The 18,317-nt window shown below is 38.4% G+C and overlaps 1 protein-coding gene across 6 annotated transcripts in view; it reads right to left on the bottom strand.

The window, feature by feature from the left end:
* PHACTR2 (phosphatase and actin regulator 2) overlaps positions 1 to 18,317 on the bottom strand; it is a gene marked incomplete at its 3' end in the record, with an annotated part of 253,202 nt that overhangs the window by 141,370 nt on the left and 93,515 nt on the right. The window lies entirely within an intron of this gene.

Below are 18,317 nucleotides of genomic sequence, written 5' to 3' on the forward strand. Positions count from 1 at the left end.
AAAGCATGAAAAATATATATTTAAGCAAATACCAAGGGAAAATTGGTGTATCAATATTAATAATAGATGAATTAAAATTGAGGTAAAAATAATGAATAGCATAGAGGGACCGATTATATAATGATAAAAAGAATAATTTAACAAGAAAATAGATGTACAAATTATCAGCTAGTATGCCCCTACCATCAGAATCTTGAAATACAAAAAACAAAAACTAACAGAATTAGAAGGATAGATAGACAAATTCACAATAATATGGAGAGATTTTAACATACCATGAAAAAGTAACAAGATCAAGCAGACAAAACATTTTTAAGGTTATGAATATGAACAATCCATTTGATAAGCTTGGTTTTACAGATATATGTAGACACCGGTATTCAAGAAATAGCAACTACACATTGAGTAAATACTGGATCTCAATAAGTTTTAAAGAATTCATATTATATAATCTACAATCTCTGACCATAATGTAATGAAATGTGTTGATTTCTTAGAAATCAATAAGAAAAACAGTTAAAACAGAAAAAAAAAAAAACCCTCTCATACTTTTTTGGAAACTTTTTTTTTTTAAAAAGTACTCCTAAGTTACACAAGGAAATCAAATTGTAACTTATAAAGTGTGTAGAACAAAACAATGAAAGCACTACAGAATATGTGAGATGATAGTAATGTGGTAATCAGAGGTATATTTAAAGTCTTAACTGAATTTTTAAAAAAAGAAAGAGAGGTTTATTCAGAGAGAAATAATATACAAATAAATTAGGTAAGTATTAAACTGATGAAGCTAAAAAAGGAAAGAAAAAAGAAGAAAAGGAACAGAGTAAGAAAAGGAATAATAAAAATAAGGGCACAAATGAAAATAAGAAATAAAAATCAAGAGATTTGCTTTGGTATATTCAGAAACTTCATTCATGTGAAAAGCAGGGGTTGACTTAAATTTAGAGAATGCTCTGCATTTCTGAATGGAAAAAAGTAATTGGAATGCAGGTAAAGACAATTCAAGATGAAAAACAGAGCTATCTGGTAGTTACACGAACTGAAACATCACTAGTAGAAAGGTGAATTTAAAACTTACTATTTCGCATCCCGGGGAAAACACAGATGCATATTTAGTGCTATTTAAACCACTTGCATTATTAAATAGCACAGCATTCTATAAATAAAAACAGATGCTCAATCTACTGCTTATTTTTGTTTTCTTTAGAGTTAATATCTCTGTAATATTTTTTATTTGTACTACAATGGTATCTTTAAAACTCTAAATGACATCTTAAGGGAATTGCAAATAAGTAGTTTCTCATATTTCATAGGCCTAGCTTCAACTGTTCTTTACTGTTATGCTTCTGGTACTTTAAAACAGAAAAAAAAGAAAGCTCTAAGCTATGTTTCTGAAAACATAGGCAGTTTTATTAGAACTTAAATCTAAACCTAAGATGCCTCCAAGTAAAACAGCCCCCTAGGGGAAAGTTGTACATATTGAAGAGGCTTTAGAGTATAAAACGGATTTCAGTAACTGAAAATTACTTCTCAATTAAGGAAAGTTGACACATTCTCCAAACAGGTGATAAAGATGGGAGCTGAGAAGGGGGATGAGGCAACTTGCAGGTGTTCAGACTTACTCTCTCATCAAAACAAGGTTTATTCAGGGAGAAATCATATAATCACACCATTAAGAAGCAGACATAAAAAATGGGCTTGGAATATTTACATTTAAAATCTATACACCACTCTCCAAAGCAATGAGGCTCTTTCACTGAAGGGTTTTCGTTCCCCAACCTCCTTAAGCAGAGGGCTTTCAATTATGAGAATGCACAAGGGAAATTTTTACAAGGGAGAAAGGGGCCCAATATACAATAAGAATCAATCTTTACATGAAAGATTTATTGTTTTACTTTAAAAGAATATTGTTATTCCCTCTCTCTCTATTTATTTAGCAAGAGAAAATGATGTGGATTTTGTTTTGCTATAAATATTCCAAAACCCAGATAAAGCTCCAAAGATTTCACTGTTTCTACAGATTATTTTATTTCTTCTTTATAGGTGTGTACTGTACTGTTTTGTGAGCTAATGACACATCCGGTGATTTGTTTCTGTGAACCAATGCTGAATACAATACTCAGCTACATTTATTAATAAAATAGTCAACATTAATATACATTTCTCACTTGAGTCTGTCATTTTAGGGTGATATGTTTTGCTTTGTTTCTGAGACAAATATTACCCTATTTCATCTAGGGTAAAAAAAAAATTCATTTTATCCAAAAGCATTATGAATATTTAGTTGTAGCTCATTATTTGTGTCAATGTAGAAATATCAAGTACCTTATTCTGAAAACTGTTATTACCATGGGAAGAATGAGACTCTTTATAGCTTGCCAAAACTGCAGTTACTAAAAATCCATGGCTTATTTTCTTCCCACCTTCTGTCTAGGTTTACCTCAAGCCTTGGTTCTCCAACCTCTGTTCATCTCCCTCTTTTATTACTAACTAGAGGACTCATCCTTCCTCGGGTTTTATTTTCTATGTCTACTTGGGTTGAATGATTCTCAATATCTTGCCTCCAATTCTCCTATATTTTATGTTCTAAGAGATATGTTGGCTTAGATGTCAAATGCTCTGGGACCTTAATCTATATATTTCCATAGCAACCTGCCCCACGGAATTTATCCCAAGGCTGTCTCTTCATCTGTCTCTTGCACTGGACTGAATGTCATCTGGAGGCCATGTCTGGTTTACCATTATAACAACAGCACAGAGCCAGAATGTGGGTAAGTGCTCAGGAAGTATGTATTTTATATATGAATGAATGAATGAATGAATGAATCGGATCTGTATCAATGCACCATTTAGATCTGTGGCTACCAGGGGAAACAGAAAAAGGAAACTGAGGAACCATAAAAGTACTGTGGGGTTTAATCTCAGGCCCAGCAATAAGCGATAGTGTCAGTAGAATACCATTTGATGGATTACTTAGGTTTTTTGATTCAGTAATTGAGAAAACATAGAATCTGAAAACTGTCACAATTACATTAATATGCATCTACTAAATACATACATTATGTTTTCAACAGCCCCAGTTAAAACTTTGTTCAGTTTCTCCTCTGAGACTACTGGCCTATGTCTCATTAAAAATTGATTTCGTTGAAATACAGCAGTGCTAAAACTAAACAGGAATGTTCATTAACTTACAAATCATTGTATACAGATTAACGGACTGGATGGAGAGTTCTAGCTTACTCTGCTTTTGCAGAAAGAAAACATTCGACTGAGGTAATACAGGAAACGTTTCTTAATATTGGGGTGCAACGGAAAGGCTAAGGTGGCCCCTCTGATAGTCACACCATTGTACAAGTAGCTTCTCTTGAGGGCGGATGGGATCTGTGAGTTTCTTCTAACCAACAGACTATGGTGAGGATGCACGTGATTGTGTGTGTGTTTGTGTGTATGTGTGATTATGTTGTGTAGGATTGTAACATCTGGCTTGCTAGGACACACCCTCTTCCTGGCTTTGAAGAAGTGTGCGCTGCCACGTGAAGGCCATGAGACAAGGAGCAGTAGTCAACCTCTGGCTCACGGCCAGCAAGGAACTAAGGCCCTCAGCCTGGCATTCTGCAAGCAATGGAACACTGCTAGCAGCCACGTGAGCTTGGGAATGTATCCCTCCCCAGTCAAGCCTTAGTGAGACCACAGCCCTGGCTGACACCTTGACCGCAGCTTTATGACATCCCGTGACTCTAAGCAGACGACCCCACTAAGCTGTGCCCTAACTCCTGACACACGGCAACTGAGCTATAACATATGTTGTTTTAAGCTGTTAAGTTTGTGGTAATGTCGTTCTGCAGCAATACATAACTAACACAGGTGGGAACATAGATTACTCGAAAGGAAGACCTACGCGGTCTAAAGGGAATACTGGAGGAAGTAGGATTGATGAGAAGTTTAATTTGCACTGAGGTGAAAGAGTAGCTTGGAATAGGAAGAAGAGGCCTTAGCAGCAGGGGAAGAAAGCCAGGTGGTTAAGCTAACACTTTCTCCTCTGATGAGTTCAGAGAGGGCCAAAGCCAGAAAAGTAAGACTACAGACAATAGTTGAGGATAAATGTAGTTTGTATAAATGTATGGACACCAAGGGGGGGGAAAACCGCGGTGGGGTGGGGATGGTGGTGTGCTGAATTGGGCGATTGGGATTGACATGTATACACTGATGTGTATAAAATTGATGACTGATTAAAAAAAAATGTAGTTTGTATATCTAAATCTGTGGCATTTATGAACCTATATGATATTTCATTCAAAAATATTATACTGGCATAGCCAAACCGTCCACCCCTATCCAGCATCTCTGAATTGTAGAAGCAATTCTTAGAAGTCACTTAAATCGGTCAGAGACCAAAATGTGAGTCCAAGCTCCAATGACTGTGACCTGTGATCCATTTTCAACCTTCAAACAATTATCTGGACTCATATCTGCAATTCTGACATACCCAGTTGTGGATGCCTATTGTGTAGTATAATGTATAGTAGTATAATAATAGGGTGTAGTATAGGCAGTGTACATTCTAGCATTCTAATTTCTATCCCAAATAGAAAATATGGACTGAAAGCCCAAGAAAAGTAAAACTGCTCATATTATCTATCTATCTATCTATCTATCTATCTATCTATCTATCTATCTATCTATCTATCTCCTGCTATTGGAATGTAAGCTCCCCAAGGAAAAAAGATTATTTTGGTTGTTTAATACCTTATCTCCTTGCAAGTTGGTGGCAGTCAATAAATATTTGTTGAATGAATGAAGCAGCTCCATCTTTACCTATCCTTTCCTCATTTGTAAAATGGGGATGATAATAATAGTACTTCCCTGAATCAAGTATAAGGATAACTGATGTAACACATATGAAATGATTAGAACATAACCTTGCATGTCGTACCCGATCAGTAAAACTTAACTACTATTAACGTATAATATCTAAATATACTTTGTTGAAGGAACCTGTTAGGAAAAAGAACCTGAGTGCCAATTCATTTTCCAATACAGGGGAACCTTACCACTAAGGAGGTTCAACTATAGGTTAAGTTTTGGACTTCAAAAATTTAAAGTCATTTTGAAATAAATTTGGATATGGCAGTACACCTTCAAAATAACAAAGAACTTGAAGTCAACAGGTTAAATGTGATTTTTGCTGCAGGAATGTATATGAAATTATGCTTATTGTATATCATAAATTCAAATCTGTCTAGTCCAAACTCTAACTCAAGCAGAAATCCCTTCTGATATTTCCATCTAAGTGATCGGGATACTTTTCAAGTCTTTTCTGTATGTGATTAAAAAGATTGGCCATACCAAGTGTTGGCAAGAATAAACAGCAACTGGGACTTTCATACATTGTTGGTGGGAGTGTAAAATGACAATTTGGAATTTGGAAATTTGGTCTGGCGGTTTCTATAACCTTAAACATACACCTATCCTATGAGGCAGAAATTCTACTTCTAGGCATTTATCCAAGAGAAATGAAAACATATCCATAAAAAGATCTGTTTAAGAATGTTCATAGCAGTTTTATTCATAATAGCCCCAAACTGGAACAGGTCAAATGCCCATCAGCAGGAGAAGGGGCAAATACAGTTTGGTGTACCCGTCAGTGCAATACTACCGGCAATAGAACACTGTGCCGTGCTGCCCTGACACCCCCCCAGAAATGAAGGACTTATTTCCCCATCTGCTGGGGCTGCTCCTGGAAGACAGGCCTTAGCAGTCAGCCCTTTTGGGAGGGGTGGCGGCAGATTTGTCTTGGCTGAAACAAATAGCCTTACCCAAAGTACCATCCTCTTCCTGGAGAAGCAGCCCACATCCAATGCCGGATTAACAGGGGAGTGGGGACAACTTGAAATTACTCTAACAGGCCATGCAGCTCCAGAGGTCCCATTGGCAGAGGAGAATTCTACCACTGAGCCACCCATGCACCCATGGCGGCTGTCACCGAGAGCTCCCCAGGGGATCAGTCCAGCCGGGGAGGGTGTTCAGGCTGCCTCACACCTTGACTTCTCTCTGTGCTCAATCCTGCTTCTTTCCCTCCCTTCCAAAGCCTTAGATCCCAAGAGGCCTCCTTAATAAATGCCCTGCATGCTAATCTTTGTCTCTTTCTAGGGAATCCAACCTGTGAGAAACTACTGATAAACCCAACTAAATGGATGACCCTCAAAGCCATTTTACTGAGTGAAAGAAGTCAGACACAAAAGGGTATATATTGTATGATTCCACTGACAGGGTTCTAGGAATGGAAAAACTAATGGATAGAGAAAGAAATCAGAACCATGTTTGCCTCTGGGTAGTGACTGACTGGGAGGGGCCAGGAAGGATACTTTGTGGAGTTGGGAATATTCTATATCTTGATAGGGGTGTAGGTTGCATGGATGTATGCAATTGTCAAAACTCATTGAATTGTTCTTTTAAAATCTGTGCATTTCACTGTATGTAAATTTGTAAATTATACTGCAAGCCAAAAAAAAAAAAAGAAAGAAAGAAAAGAAAAGAAAAGAAAAAAAAAAGGAACCACATCAAACTTGGTTCAAATAGAACTTGTCATCCAACATTCGAAATATTTAAAGTTTCACTATGGCCAACTGAGCCTCTGTTCATTTGGAACCTGGCAGTTAGTTTTTTAAATGTACGTTTGGATATTGACATGTCTGCTGTGCTTATCTTTCTGTGGATTGCAAAACTAATAGACATGCTCTTTTGGTTTGAGTCATTAATTTAAAATGCTATGCTAATCAGTTATAGCTCCAGAGGCCTGAGAAAAGTCATGAGATTGCTTCATTTATGACATTTATTCATTACTTGAAATATTTGGTACGATATTGATTCAACTGTAGATTTATCTACCTCTCTGCTCATTTAGCATTGATCTCTCAGAGAATTCTAAATCAGATTATGAAATAATAAAATCTAGATTTTTAGAGCTAGGAAAGACTTGAGATCCCTCAGTTCGAGGACAAGGAAGCTTAGGCTCACAGGAGATAACTGAATTGCCAAGGTCAGTTGCCCACGTCTAGGCGAAAGTAGATGGACATCCCAGGGCACACCTCACCAGGCAAACCTGCCCTGTGCTCTGTGCCGCGCTCCCCTCCACAGCTCGACTTAGAGAAGAAAACCTAAGAATGTATTCTATCCTGTGATTTCCTTTTCCCTCCACTGATGTTCCTTACTTTGTAATAGTTCCCTAGCTTAGGATAAGAAGTTCAGTTGGTGGAATAAAAGACTCTTCTTTGATCTTGACAGAGATATAATTTTTGTCGTAAAGCAGGGGAAAACAGCACATCTGTTGCCTCTCTGCTTTCCTTTACCTCTCACGTGGCAATTTGTTGGGAGCAAGTTTGGTGAAAAGTAAACTATATGTGATTCTCAGTATACAGGTTTGATCAAGAAACTGAGGACATTTTATTAAGAATTCCAAAGACCTTCCATCTCCATGGAGAGGGAATAGCTAGTACGTGGTAATAGGTGCAAAGTTAAGAATTAAGTCTGAAACATGAACAAAAAGTAAATCTTAAATGTAAACACTATATTGCAGTCATCTATCTAGCTTCTTCTCACAAATCCTGTGGCTTCCATACAATGAGCTATAAATCTTTGCTTCGGATGGTTTCTAAGAAACATCTGGAAAAGCAGATGAAGGCCAAGAGAAGAGAATGAAAAATACAGAAAAACTGTAATTAATGACAGTGTCCATCCTCTCTACCCATTTTTTTTTTTTTCCACATCCATCAGAAACATAAAAAGCTAAAATCTGGTCAATATCAAGTGTTGAGGATGTGATGGCGGCAGGACTTTTGTTCCATGCTGATTAGAGTGTCATGGGTACAAGCCACTTTGGAAAAGTCTGGCACCAGCTAATTTCTACCCATCTATTTTCTTTGGTTATTTTATTAGAACATCTTAATTGAGATATAGTTCCCACAGCATACAATTCACCCATTTAAAGTGTACAACTGAATGGATTTTAGTATTCTTAGAGTTGAGTGACCATCATTACAATCAATTTCAGAATATTTTCATTACCCCAAGAAAATCTGTACCTGTGAGTATCACTTCCCGTTTCCCCACAATTCCTCCAGCCCCAGGCAACCACAAATGCATTTTCTGTTTCTGGGAACTTGCCTATTCTGGACTTATATATATGAAATACAATATGTGGCCTTCTTTCACTATGTATGATGTTTTCAAGGGCCATCCATGTTGTAGTATATATCAGTACCTCATTTCTTTTTGTTGCCAAATAATATTCCACTGTATGTCGATACTACATTTTATTTATCCATTCATCACTTTGATGGACATTTGCATTGTTTCCACTGTGGGGCTATTATGAATAATGCTGCTATGAAATTCATGAACAAGTTTGTTGTGAAATATATTTTCTTTAAAAATTTTTTTTAATTAAAAAATTTTATTTATTTATTTTTAATTTATTTTTTATTGAAGTATAGAACATATTTTCATTTCTTTTGTGCATATACCTAGGACTGAAATTGTTGGTCATATTATAACTCTATGGTTAATTATTTGAGTAACTGCCATTTTCTTCAAGGTATCCTTTGAAGCACGAAAGTTTTTAGTTTGATGAGGGCCAAATTATCTATTTTTTTCTTTTGAATCTTATGCTTCTGGTGTCATATTTAAGAAACTATTGCCTAACCCAAGATCGTGAAGATTTATACCTATGTTTTCTTCTAAGAGTGTTACAGTTTTAGCTCTTACATTCAGATCTTTAGTCAATTTTGAGTTAAATTTTTTGCTTATCGTGTGAGATTGAGTTCCCACTTCATTCTTTTGTATGTGGATATCCAGTTGCCCTGGCACCATTTACTGAAAAGATGGTTCTTTCCTCCACTGAATTACCTTGGCAGTCAATTTATCCTTGTTGAAAAATCAATTTTCCATAAATGTGAGGGTTTATTTCCAGACTCTCAATATTCTTCCATTTACTGCATATATAAACTACTTCTCCACAAATAAACTTGGCATGTGGAGAGCTACATTAATTCTTTCAGGCTATTAGTAAACTACTAGTCCTTGAAGCCCTATAACAAACAGCTTGGAGATTTTAGTTTCACGTCTTCACAGTAGGTGTGGAAACATCCCATTGTCTCATTCCATGCCAGAAGGTGACGTTCACAGACAGCAGGATTCAGAGCAGCCTTCGTTATATGAAGGTGGAAAGACCAACTCACTTTGCAACAGCTTTTCCCAAATCCAGAGTGAAACCTCAAAGCAGCCTGGTTTCTAAGCACGAGTCAGCTTCCTGACGTGCCCTGTGACTGGCCTTGTCTCCAAAGGGCCCAAGTTTAATTGCACGGGACACCTCTGGGACAGCCAGGTGCAGACGCATCTGGGACAAATGCTCCTGCAGTGAGGCGACAGTCACACCGCCTGCAACCAGGAGCACCTCTCCTGTTTTGGGAAACTTGCCAAACACAACTTTTAAGGGAGAAGAAGGAGGCTGCTGCTGGGAACACCTGGTGCTTTTCTATTGTCTGCCAGGAACTTCCGGCCTAAAGCTTGACGGAAATACCATGGATGTTCCTGAGATGGGGCCGGGGGCTGTGCCTGCACGGGCTCATGAATTATCCTGCTTAGAGTTGTTGCCAAAAAGCAACTGAATTTCTTATGCTGTGAGCTATTGTAACACACACACCCGTAGACAAACGGTCCAGGTGTGACAGCCAAGGCTTAGCTCCAGGTAGGCACTCAGCCTTATTTCAGCCCCTGGGTGTGTGCATGTCATTGCTTCTGGGAAAACCACCCTCGGCTCTGTCTACCTCACAGGTTATTCAGGAATCGTAAGGCTACTCACTTTCGTCAACAGGAATTAGTGGCACTGTTGGATTCCCGAAACTCTGAGCTTCGTAATGAGATCTGAAAACTGACCCAACTTAGCAGGAACCTATCTGATGGGTAAACAAAAGGCATGCACGTATGTATACTCACAACATCCACAGGTAATCCGAACATCCCACAGGGAAAAACATGGCCTTAGTCACTCGGAAGAGATTTTCATTTGAGAAGTTCTGGCTGGAATGCCCTTCAGCTAAATAATCCAGCAGATACAGGAAAAGAAGCAGGCGTTCAAGTACATTTGTTTAGCTCAAGGCTGGAATCTCATGCAGTTAGGCGAAGTTTCTTATTCTTGGAAGAACCTAAAACATTTTTAATTGAGGATTTCACATTTAATCACAAACCCCCCCAAACTCAGCTGTGCTTTAAAAATTCATTTCAGTGATGATCATTTTGTGATATATAGAAATATCAAATCACTATGTTGTGTACCTAACACTAACCTAGTGTTTTAAGTCAGTTATACTTCAATTTTTTTTAAATAGGAAGGGAAAAAAATACATTTCAAAGCACGAGCACATCAGATAGTGGCTTTCACTCCTTTTTGGTCAAACGTCCTAAAATTCTCTAGTAAGTTATTGGCCACACACACACACACTCTTCTTTAGGTGTGAATGAGAATCAACAAAACCTACCAACATTTTAAAACCAAGACAAAAGCCTCATTTGTGCATCTCTTAAATATCCTCTGATTCAGGCCCTTTTCACACCCTCCTTATCCCTTGGGCTTGAATGTCACTGTTTATAAACAAACATACAAAAATAAAGGAAAAAAGGAAGGAAAAGCTGTTGACTTTGGATGGTGGTTGGTTGGGCACAGGACAGTTGGAAACCACAAGGGGAGACAAGATCTGCTGGGCTTTATTTAGCTGACACGCACACACATGTGTACATGTACAAACACACACACAGGAACGTGTTCTGGGGAGAAGAAGCAGTTGTAGGAAAGAGAGGCTCCCCTGTCCACCCGCCTCAGGAAAGTGAAGAGCTGGCTTACACCTTCCACTCTGCCCACGGGCCTCAGGGACAGTATTAGTGCCTCAGAGCCCTTAAAAACCCACCGGCTCTTCACTCCTTTCTACCTCAGGCTACAGTCTTCGCTGAGACAGGCTGGGACCTGAAGCCTGGGACCTGGGACCCTTTGCTGCAGTGCTGCAGTGCTGCAGTGCTTGCACCTGGACAAATGTCTTCTCAAGCAACAAAATACAAAGAAAATAAAAGGGACTAAAATTAACTGCGTACACGCGCAGTTGGGGCAAATTATGAACAAGATACAAAAAGACCAAAAACCCAACTGCCACTTTTGAAGAGCCGGGAGCAAAAACAGGGTACTGCGCATGATCTCTGCACACAGCACCGCCAAGGGGGTGGGCAGACCACCTAAGTCACCCCTCCACCTAACCCCGGGGCCCACCCCTATCCTCCCATATAAGGAACCAGCTCACCACGCCCCCGCAGCGAGTGAGCAAGGGAACCTGTTACTTGTTTTCGCTCCCTCCTGCTGCAACATGAGTCCCAGTAAAGCCTTGCCTGAATTTCTTGTCTGGCCTCTGATCAATTTCTATTGATTAAAGAGTCCAAGAACCCTGTTTGGTAACATCACCAGTGCCTTCAGATTTCTTTACCACCCTGCACCTCTTGTCTTTCCTCACCTACCCCACTGATCATAGCCTTCGCTCTAAATCAGCCCTGCTTTGCTCTTTCTGTGCCTCACCTTCCTGCCCCTCCAATTATTCCCGCTTTGTACACAATCAGATCCATTTGCTATCCTTTTGTCCTTTGGATTTCATTCTTTGGAGAAATCTATCTAGAATTATGATGAACTCTTACTAATTAATAAGGGAAATGGATGACTAAATGAGCTCTCAGGGAAATGCAAAACAGGCTCTAACAACCTTCCCCATCTCAAAATACCCACCATTGTGACCGGGTCCTGCCTTCCCCAAATAACATGCAGGAGATATGTGGAAGAATTTGCAGCTAACAATGGAGTTCTTAATTGGACACTGTCTTTATTATTCCACTATTCTGAGTTTTATTCATGTCCCCAGGTAGATAGAAAATCCCCTGAGGGGCTTCCCTGGTGGCGCAGTGGTTAAGAATCCTCCTGCCAATGCAGGGGGCACGGGTTCGAGCCCTGGTCCGGGAAGATCCCACATGCCCGCGGAGCAACTAAGCCCATGCGCCACACTACTACTGAGCCCACGCGCCACAACTACTGAAGCTCGCGTGCCTAGAGCCCGTGCTCCGAAACAAAGAGAAGCCACTGCAATGAGAAGCCCGCGCACTGCAACGAAGAGTAACCCCCGCTCGCCGCAACTAGAGAAAGCCCACATGCAGCAACAAAGACCCAACGCAGCCAAAACTAAACTAAACTAAAATAAATAAATTAAAAAAAAAGAAAATCCCCTGAATTCTCCAAATAGACCACAAAAGCAACCACTCACCAGTCCCCCCAGAGACAGGCTCTAGCTCAGCCTCCACCTGTCTCTGGGGGCCTGGCAGCATCCTCTTAACTGCTCTCCCATGTCCGCTATGGCTCCTCTACAGTGCATTCTCCACACGGCCGGGGTTAATGAGACCCAGTCTCTCCATAAGCCCAACCCTTCAATGGGTTCCTATTGCACATGTACAAAAACTGTAAATCCTTACTGTGGGCTACAAAGCCTCCCTGAACTGGCCCTGGTGGGCTCTGTGTCCTCAATTCTGCTCATCCTCTCCATCACCCTCCCCTCTCCAGCCACACTGTCAGTCCTTATTGTCCTCAGACGCAGGCACGTTCCCTCTTCAGGGCCTTTGCACTTGCTTCCTTTTGTGTCACGTGCTCTTCTCCCCAGATATCTGCATGGTTTCATCCTCTCTCACTTCATCCAAGGTCTCCCATAAGCCAACAACTCTCAAGGAGGCCTTCCCTGCCTCTATATAAAGATGTCCCATAACTATCTGTCTATTTTCCTTTATTATCCTCCCATTTCACTTAGCTAATATTAAGTATTCATACATTTCAAACAAATGCATGCTCTCAAGGGCAGGGAGACATAGCCTGTCTTCACCATTGTATCCCTAGAGACTAGCCCAGGGCCTAGCACACTGTAGGTGTAAATGAACAGACACATGTTAAATTGTTTCCCTTTATTGCAGGAATTTTGAGAGGAAAGTAGATCATTGGTTAAGAGGAGGATTTGGAGTCAGGTTGCTCTGGGTTTGAATCTTGCTGTTATTTATAGCTGTGGGACCCTACCAAGTTTTTTAACCTCTCTGAATCTTGGCTTCTCTTCTGCAAAATGGAGATATCAAAATACATCAAAACAATGTAACGTGCTTATTGCAACAGGTATCACTTAGTATTGGTTCAATAAGTTATAATATTTCTAATTATCAGTATAGGTCACTAGCAACCGGTCACCACAGAATTTTCTACATTTTAACGGAGACCTAGAATATTCTGTGTTTTGTTCTTTTTACCGCTTTAAAAAATGTAACAGTTGACAGCATAGTAAAGACTCAATCTTTAGAGCCTTGCTAAAAACACATTTTTAAATTCTTTAGAAACAAGCCTTACCCCACTGTAGGCACTTAAGAAATGCTGACTCTAGAGAATTATCATCATCATCACAAGAGTGTTATTTTAGCACAAACATTACGAAGAATGGGAAAATGTTGTTCTTTGTTGTCCTGAAACTAAGCCCCGGCCTTATAGTTAGCATGCTGAGCATAACTTCACGTCAGGAGAGACGAAGGCTTTGCTTGTATATTTTTTCAGGCTATTCAGGTATTAGTGCTTGGGGGAAATTCCTTGAGAAGCATGTGGAGCAGCCTCATATCCTCCCATATTCTTGGTTAAATTTAAAGCTGAGGTCAGAGTGCATCTGCCTTTCTTGACATTTCAAGAAAAGTGGAATTCTAATTATCTTCTCTATTTATTCCATGAACACAGAAAAGGGGGCTGTGGTTCAATGATAAATCATGCAAAGTGGGACACCTTTTCAGTTGTATTGGAAGAATGAAGTTATGTCTAAGAAGTGACCGTATTACATTAAAATACGTGTATATGTGTTTGCATGTGTCTGTCAAATAAAGGTAATTAGGTCCTAGAGCTCTGTCACTCATTATATTATGGATATTTGGAAGCTACTTAATTTAGTTATTTTAAAAAGTCATTAAACTTTAAGGAGACATGTTATGACATTAATGTTAGATAATACCTATTCTATTTAGAGGTTTTAAAGTGGGATATAGTTTTATAATATAAAAATAACCATTTATTGACAGATTCTCACAATGGAAATGAAACTCTAGACTTGAGGCCCTTTGAAGAACCCACGTGAGTCTATATCTCTCTCATACCTAGCCTATGACTTCAGACATATCAGATGATCATTTAAATACCTGTTAAAGGACTGGAGAACATATATTTTAATATAAAAAGTTTTTTTTTTAATAAATTTATTTATTTATTTATTTTTGGCTGTGTTGGGTCTTCGTTCTGTGCAAGGGCTTTCTCCAGTTGCGGCGAGCGGGGGACACTCTTCATCGCGGTGCGCGGGCCTCTCACTATAGCAGCCTCTCTTGTTGCGGAGCACAGGCTCTAGAGCACAGGCTCAGTAGTTGTGGCTCACGGGCTTAGTTGCTCCGCGGCATGTGGGATCTTCCCAGACCAGGGCTCGAACCTGTGTCCCCTGCATTGGCAGGCAGGTTCTTAACCACTGCGCCACCAGGGAAGCCCCTAAAAAGTTTTTTAAAGTATTCATGCCAATGTTTCTGACATGTTTATCTCTGCATAAATATTTCCCCCAGTTTTTTAAAATATATATTCTTATAGAGCATTGTTTTACATTTATAGGTACTCAAATCTTTCAATCATTTATTGTTTCTGATATTAGCATTGTATTAAGGAGTGACTTTCATACTCTAATAGTATATAAATACCACTTTTTTCATATTTTCTTCTGGTACTTTTAATTCTTCACATGTACATCTTTATTTCATCTGTAATTTATTTTTGTATATTGCGTGAGATAAGATACATAGTCTCCTCCAAATTGTTCATTAATATTGCCAAACACTCCTTATTAAAATGTATTTGTTCTCTATTGATTTAAAGGACATAACCATAAAACAAAAATTATATCATAGGTCATGTAACTGTACTTTCAAAAATGGGAAAGATGGAAATTATAAATGCCAGCACAATCGTTCTTAATATATTCACCCGAAGTTTTTCCTTCCTGTGAGGAATTCACTCCTCAGTAAATCAAACCAGCAAGATGCTTTCACTACATTCACACCTTTCTTTTAAGTTGGGGATACTGGACCTAGAGCATAAAATTATCTTCTATTATGAAAACAAAAGGAGCCTAAAAAGAGTCCAAGTAAATGTCATGAAAAGTCATTTGGGTCTAAATATGTTATAATAATACAGACTGATAACTGTACTAGTGTGCAAAATTTCAGTGTTTTTTAAGGATTCTTCAGCAAATAAGTTGACTTTTACTTTCAGTACAACGGAAAAAGTATAAATGTTTAATAGCTTGAAGTACCAGCTATTAAACATTTAAGGAACATTACTTAGTTCCTTAAAATTGTGTTTTATTTAGAATTCTGTTGTTACTTTTCTTTAGTGAGACAAAAATTTTTTTTAACTGAAAACACTGGGGTAAGGCAGATGCTTATTCTTTCATCTGAAATCATGCTGCCTCTAATCTCTTTTGATATCCAGCAAGGAACATGAAGTCCATATAGGGGCTTGTAAAGGAGAAACAAGTTGTAATAAACTTTTTTCAAGGGCTTTATTTAATATCAATGCATCATGGAAAGAGAACACTAAATTGCTGCTTATAAACTAAATGTGCATTTCAAGTAAAACATTTAACATTCTAAACAGCTAGATTAAAAATACCTAGAGGTCTGATTTTAAATGGCAAGCAAAGGTGAAAATTAAATGTCATTATCTAGATCTGAACATTTATGAGCCATATACATAGTGAGTTTTATATTTTACCTTTGTTTACCTCTAGGGATATCACTGCTTTGTGGAACTAAATTTCACAGTTCACTATTAGGTACATTATTCTGCCTCACTGTCCATGACTTAGATATAGATAAATGAAATAATTCATTATAACCAATTGTTATGATCAATTGATAGTTAGAACACTGTTACGATCAATAACTTGACTTCATACACGAAAAAAGTTACCAAAATTTATTGAATTCCAAACTGAGCTAAGCCCAAATGTTAATTATCTTTGAGCTATACATCAAGCAATTTTCATAAATAACCAGTTCACAGTATGACACTATCTATTGATTCTTTTAAATATTTCTGAATTGGGCCACTAAAATATTCTCCAAATAGAAGTAAAGTTAAATTTGGTTTGAGATTATATCTATTCCGATACAATTCTGAAACCAATCAAGGAGTCAGTGGGTAGATTATTTGTACAACATTTTGCCCTTAAAAAAAAGACCTGTTTAAACAGAAATTTATATAAATTTCTTACTGATGATATGTCTGTAAAATAATGATGTATTAAATTCATTATTATGTGTGCAATATATAATATTAATATAGTTAATTCTAAAATAATTTAGGATGAAATCACCCAAAATATTATATAAATTGAGTCTTTTCGTTTCTATTGTCATGAGCTGTCTTAGTGCTCACGTACAATTCTCAAGCGAATTAATAAGAAACAAACTGTACTAGCTTGCTAGAGCTGCTGTACCACAAAGTACCACAAACTGGGCAGCTTAAACAACATAAATTTATTGTCTCACAGTTCTGGAGACAGGAAGCCCAAGAACAAGGGGTCCTGAGAAAGAGAGAATCTGTTCCAGGTCCCTCCCTTAGCTTTTGGTGGTTTGCTGGCAATCTTTGGCATTTTTTGGCCTGTAGAAGCATCACTTGATCTCTCTTGTCATCTTTACATGATGTTGTTCCCTGTGTGTCTTTCACTGTGTCCAAATTTCCCCTTTTTATAAGCATATCTGTCGTATCGGATTAGGGCCCACCCTAATGACCTCATCATAACTAATTACATCTGCAAGGACTCTATGCCAAAGAAGGACAGATTCTGAGAAGGGGTTAGGACTTCAACCTATGAACTTTGGAGGGATACAAGTCAATCTATAACACAAACAGACAAGCCATGCCCAAACCAGAACCCTGGATTGCCAGGTCTAATGAAAGTTGTGAAGATAAGAAGGCTCAAACCCTTGACTTAAATGAAATGAATTTTATTCACTTGTGTTAACGTAGCTCTTCATTGCTCTGGCCAATTGATCCTTTTTTTTTTAGGTTCTCCAAGTGCTTCCAAAAGCAAGCCTATTTGCCATTCGGACAATAAAAAACTGGTCCTTAATAACAAAGTATTATAGAAACTAGGTGTTTAAAGATAATAGGACCTTGATTGAAATACTGTTTATTGTATAACTGAATCAGTACAATGCCAGTGTATCTGACCTCACCTAAGATTTGGAGATATAGTATGTGAAATAGAAAGGACATTCTTTTATTTTTAAAAAAATAGTTATTTATTTATTTTGACTGCTAGGGGTCTTAGTTGCAGCGTGCAGGATCTTTAGTTTTGGTACATGGGATCTAGTTCCCTGAACAGGGATTGAACCGGGGCCCCCTGCATTGGGAGCACATAGCCTTAACCACTGGACCACCAGGGAAGTCCCAGAAAGGACATTCTGAATCAACAGTTTCATGACAATCAGAATGATACTACAGTTTCCCTGACCCCAGATCAGCTATATACAACTTGCCTCTATGTAGCTTTGGCCACACGTGGATGGAAAAACACTATTATTTAGTCATATGCATAAAGATCTAAGCCTTCCTTGGTATTGCAAGAAGAAAATGTAGAACTAAATTTCATCTAAGCAACTTGTACTAGTTTCCTGTGACTGTTATAACAAATGATCACAAACTTGGTGACTTAAAAACAGCAGAAATTTATTCTCTCAGAGTTCTAGAGGCCAGAAGTCCAAAAACAAGGTCTTGTCAGGGCAGTGCTCTTTCCAAAGGCTCTAGGGGAAAATCCTTCCTTGGCTCTTCCAGCTTCTGGGGGCTCCAGGTGTTCCTTAGTGTGTGGCCGCATAATTCTAATCTCTGCCTCTTCCTTCACATGCCTACTCCTTTCTGTGTCTGTATCTTCTCTTCTTCCGTTTCTCATAAGGACATTTATCATTGGATTTAGGGCCCATCTGGGTAATCCAGGAGAATTTCATCTCAAGATCCTTAACTTAATTATATCTGCAATGACCCTTTTTCCAAATAAGGTCACATTCACAGGTTTTTGGGGTTGGGATATGGACATATCTTTGAGGGAGGGCACCTTTCAACTCACTGCACATCTGTCCAAGAATGTCCTTTGTATATTAATACTACATTTAATATTTTTCAAAAT

The sequence above is a fragment of the Balaenoptera physalus genome (genome assembly GCF_965194825.1).
Source record: "Balaenoptera physalus genome assembly, chromosome: 9".
Classification (NCBI taxonomy): domain Eukaryota; kingdom Metazoa; phylum Chordata; class Mammalia; order Artiodactyla; family Balaenopteridae; genus Balaenoptera; species Balaenoptera physalus.